The sequence below is a fragment of the Dermacentor andersoni genome, chromosome 1 (genome assembly GCF_023375885.2).
Source record: "Dermacentor andersoni chromosome 1, qqDerAnde1_hic_scaffold, whole genome shotgun sequence".
NCBI classification, from domain to species: Eukaryota; Metazoa; Arthropoda; class Arachnida; order Ixodida; family Ixodidae; genus Dermacentor; species Dermacentor andersoni.
The window spans coordinates 86,303,890-86,309,311 of record NC_092814.1 but is presented as its reverse complement, the minus strand read 5'-3'; the positions used below and the strand labels follow the sequence as shown (position 1 = coordinate 86,309,311).

The window sequence follows — 5,422 nt, the reverse complement described above, 5'->3', positions numbered from 1 at the left end:
TGACAGGCGAATACAGGGGGCGTGGCCCGAAAATGTTTGACCAATCGTAGAGTGCTAATGGCAGAAATGGAATAGAAACATATTGGAATAGCTCGGAAGAGAACAGCAGTTTACGATAGGTAATGAGACACTGGAAGTGGTAAGGGAATGCATCTACTTAGGGCAGATAGTGACCGCGGACCCGGATCATGACACTGAAATAATCAGAAGAGTAAGAATGGGCTGGGGTGCGTTTGGCAGACATTCTCAGATTATGAATAGCAGGTTGCCATTATCCCTCAAGAGTAAAGTGTATAACAGCTGTGTCTTACCAGTACTCACCTACGGGGCAGAAACCTGGAGGCTTACGAAAAGGGTTCTACTTAAATTGAGCACGACACAGTGAGCTATGGAAAGGAGAATGGTGGGTGTAACGTTAAGGGGATAAGAAGAGATCAGATTGGGTGAGGGAACAAACGCGAGTTAATGACATCTTGATTGAAATCAAGAAAAAAAATAGGCATGTGCAGGGCATGTAATAAGGAGGGAAGATACCCGATGGTCATTAAGGGTTACGGACTGGATTCTAAGAGAAGGAAAGCGTAGCAGGGGGGCGACAGAAAGTTAGCTGGGCGGATGAGATTAAGAAGTTTGCAGGGAAGACATGCCCACAATTAGCACATGACCGGGGTAGTTGGAAAAGTATGGGAAAGTTGTTACAGCGCATTATGGGAGACGTTACAGCGCCTCAGTTCTTCTAGAGATGTCCACTTTTTCTGTGTAGTGACACGCCTACTTTGACATGCACAACTGTCATCTCTGTCCTCTCATAAATGACAGTTACATTTACGAACTGGAGACTCGTTCGCGGTGTGCCAGCTTCAAATAAATCATCATCGTCATCATCACTTATTGGACCATTAAAGGCCCCTTGAGGGGCATTCCACAAGAGGGGGCGGGACATCAGTAAGAGAAGCAGAAAGCATAGTCAGCCTGAAGTGAGATGACAATTTGCGTGGAAGTGATGTCCCAGAAAACGTATGTACACAGGACGCTCGAAAACTAGCAAACTTGATACCTGAACGCGTAACAAGTAAGAATTATTATAAACATACATAAACGTCACATAGACATATGCAGGGTGTTCCAGCTAACTTTAGCCAGAGTTTAAAAATATGCAATGCACTCTAAGACGACGCGACCAAATGCATGTTGCTCACTTTTCTGTGTAGTGTAGTGTGTCATGCTATTTTATTCATTTTGCTTAATTACATAATTAGTCAGAACTAATTAAGCAACTTCTGAAGCAACGAAGCTAGGAAAAAAATTGCGATTAGAATGTTGCAGGGCGGTTTGCAATATGTCCGAATAAACAGTTTCTGCCTCTCTATCTATTAAGTATTAGTGTTTTTCATCTTACTGCGGATGCCCGCGAACTACAAAAAAAAGATACCACGTGACATGCCCGCTTGCGCGTCGTGATTGCACTGCTCCCAAGCGTTCCGTGCACAAACGAACATATCATAGAGCCGGGTGTGCTGCCACTGCGTCTGCTTATCGCTATCATGAACCGCCGCGAGGGAAGCACATCGCTGGCGTAATTCGCACAGCCAACGCCTTCGTCCCTGCCCTGTCGCCTTTTAAGCGGCAGCACGCCGTGCTAGATGCTACGTTCGTTTGTACGCGGACAGTTTGTGAGTGCTGCAAACACGGCGCGAAAGCGGGTATGTCATGTGGCATTTCTTTTTTTATTTCGCCGGCACCCACAGTAAGCTGAAAGACACTAATACTTAATAGATAGGAAGTTATAAACTGCCTAATCGAACGTTTTGCAAAGCGCCCTACAACTTTCTCATTTGAATTTTTTTGCCTATTTCATTGCTTCAGAACATGGTTAATTAATCTAGACTAATTCTCTAATTAGGCAAAATACAAAAAATAGCGTGACACGCTACATACAAAAGTGAGCAACATGCATTTGATTGCGTCGTCTTAGAGTGCATCGGCATATTTTTTTTTAATTCTGGCTAAAGTTAGCTGAAACACCCTGTAGAGACGGGTGCAGATGTGTGGGCGGCATATTAACGTGATTCTCAGCAAAGATGGTTTGATATTAGTTGTTTGAATTTTATCGGGTTACGGTCAGTAATCAGTACGCTCTCAAGCTTGATGAGCTGCCTTTATTCTCCGTCTGGTGGGTGACCTCAGTGAATCACTACTCGCTTTGCCTTCGCGCCAAGATAACCATGCACTGCACTCTCGGCAATGTACTGAATGCATACCCGATAAGCTTCTCGTACAGGATTCACGCTTTAAGTGCGTCGGCAGTTCCGCTCCAAAGCCGCCGCAGAAGTGCAGCTAGGACACTTTCTGTATCGCATTATGCATCATTTATGTGTCATTGGAAATGACCAATCAGGCGCAGCCACCCGATCTGCTCGTGACAATACTAACAGCGTTGCTATCTTCTTTTGCGGCGCCGATGCAGCAGCTAAACGTTAACGCGCTTGCATGTGAGACCAGTGTGATTCGGCTGTCTTCACAAACCAGAGGATTCGTTCCCTGAATCCCCACTACATATCCTCCTTCCGTGCAGCTTAGCACGCGTGGCTGTTATGTCGCCTATGGCGTGGGGTATCAGACACAAATGCATACTCCCTCATTAGAATCGCCAGTGGTGCCGAAGTTGAAGCCTACGGGTGTTAAGAGACGATGCCGCACTTTCACTGCAAGTGTTCTCGCTCCATTGTGCGAAAATAACAGCACGTTCCACCACGCTTGGCACACTGGGCACCCTCGTCCCAACATAGGGTCCGCCCATTTTTTTTTTTGTTTTTTTTTTTCTTCTTATCTTTTCTATCTTTTTTTTTTCTTTTTCTTAAGCACTGGAATTGTATGAACGGCTATGAACATTCTAAAGCGCCTCACAGCGCGCGCCCGGACAGGTTATTTCTCTCTCTCTCGCTTTCATTTTTTGATGCTACCCTTCCCCTTCTCCTCTTATTTTCTACTCTTCCCTTAGTACAGCATAGCCAACCGACCATTTATTCTCGCTATCCTACCTATTCATTTTCTTCTTTCTTTTATGTACGGCGTTACCACTAAGTGAATGAGTGGCGGTGCAAAGCAGGGCATCAAATTATCATCCTCATTGTGTAAGAATGTACCCACAAACTCATGCAGACAACAAGAACAGCTCTGTTTACATCGTAAGTTATGCACGAATTTTCTTGAGCACTTATGATAACCATGATGCAGAAGCTGAAGGGATGAACCATTTCCACCTATCATTTTTTTCATATCTTGTCCTAAAGCAGGAAGCTTTTATATCATTTTGTCGCCGTGCCACTCGCAGAGAGATTGCAGCGTTTGGCCCTGTTGGCAAGAGATCCTCAGTACAGCATTCTGAGTGGCTAAATGCAAAAGAACCACCCCTTATTCCAGTGAAAAAAGTTAAACTACGAAGGGGCTCGAATAAAATAGTACGTAAAGATGAAAATAAATAGCGTCTCGTAGCCATTTCGAAGTGTTCATGCAAATACAAACGCCAAAAACAATTTAGTGGTTCGTTACTAATAGTCTTAGAAAATTCAGAGCCATTCCACTCTGTGAAGGTGGATGACCAGCGAAGCTGTGTATGTCGGACCCTTAATGGCGAACTGTCCGTTGCCGTGCGTCAAATGCCGTGTGCACATAAATGGAAGGCGAGTCGCGACTAGTCGCTCCTCCACGATGTTGAGCCTTGGAAGAGGCTGAAGCATTGGGGGGTATACGTGCCCATGTGTTGTTGCAAAACGCGGCACGACGCCTTTTACTAACAAATCCCGGCACGTAGAACAGACACGCACCTCACCGCACTCCAAGGCCGCGCACTGCTTCACCGTAGCCATGGCGACCGTGCGCTGGTCGACGTCCCGCGGTTGCAGTAATGGTTGTAAAAGGTCACTCGAAAACCACCAGCGGTCACACACAACACAGGCCACACAAAATTGTTTCCCCACAATCTCCCTCTTAAACCTGGCGGTTGCTTTGGTGAAACATTCCAATTATGCGGGATGGGGGCACATGGATGGTTCGCATTTTTTTCCGCCTCGCGGTCCTGGCGGGTAGCATGCTTCCGGGACCGCCATAACTGAAGAGCGAAAGGAAAGCAAAGGTGATACGCAAGCGCTTGGAACGCCGACAAAGAGAGGTCAGTGCGAACACAGACATGACTGACGCGGGTCAAAGTGTAGTATCTGTTCTCATCAGCTTAATACCTGATACGGGTTGGATTTGGACCTAAGATATTAAACTTATTTTTGCAAGTTGTCGGAGTGCTTAAAGACTGCTTCACTTCCGCCGCGGGTCGGTCCGGTATCGCACTATCTTCAGGATCGGCTCACGTAGGGAGAGAAATTTTCGATTTACACGGCTCGATAAGCGCACGAAATTTTTCCCAGAACCTAGCCATATACAGATTTGCTGTAAACACAGATATTCTCTCGGTTTTTCTTGATACCATGACAGCGAACGGCATGATATTTAGGCTTAATATTACCGAGACCTGAGAAATTGTCTTAAACTGAGCACCCAGTTGCCGCTCATTAGCTGTCCCCAAGAGAGATCACACTAACTCGAAGCACGCATCCATATTGCCCGAATCGTTCCTGTACCCAAGAAACGTGATCGTTTGCTGTTAACTAACTATCGCCCAATTTTCCTAATTTCATCATGCTGTAAATTAATTGAGCACGTTATTGCTAATCGCATAAATGGATTCTTGAATCGGCACTCTATTATGTCCAAATTTCAGAATGGTTTTCGTAAAGGGTACTCAACAGTAACCCAATCAACAAGAATTGTTCATTCGGTCGCGCTTACCCTAAACAGTAATGACCAAGTTGATCTCATATTATTGGATTTTAGCAAAGCTTTTGATAAACTCCATCATGATAAATTAATGTTCAAGCTAAATACTATTGACGTTCCTGAAATATTAGTTATCTGGATTTCAGACTATTTAACTAACCGTAAGCAATATGTTTCAATTGATGGAAAGGAGTCGGACGGTCTTGCAGTTACTTCTGGTTTGCCTCAAGGGAGTGTACTAGGCCCTTTATTATTTCTTGTTTATATTAACGACATCGTTCACACAGTTGTGCCTGGCGTAGAGATTCGTTTGTTTGCGGATAATTGCGTGCTGACTCGTGACATTACATGTTCTAATCACCAGAAAGACCTAGATAACTCTTTAACTAACATCCTAACATGGTGCCATGAATGGGGTACGGTTCTAAACAAAGACAAAACGAGCTTTCTTCGCGTGTCAACGAAAAAACTTCTTTTCAATCACAGGTATCACTTTGGACAATCACCCTTACATGAAGTCTCCAGTTTTAAATACCTAGGTGTAACAGTTACAAACAATCTCTCCTGGAATTCACATGTTGAAAATATATGC

At 44.6% G+C, this 5,422-nt stretch overlaps 1 pseudogene; it reads left to right on the top strand.

Moving 5' to 3' along the window:
* Nucleotides 1–4,189: 4,189 nt before the first annotated feature.
* Nucleotides 4,190–4,369, top strand: LOC126546502 (U2 spliceosomal RNA; annotated as a pseudogene).
* The last annotated feature ends 1,053 nt before the right edge of the window (nucleotides 4,370–5,422 follow it).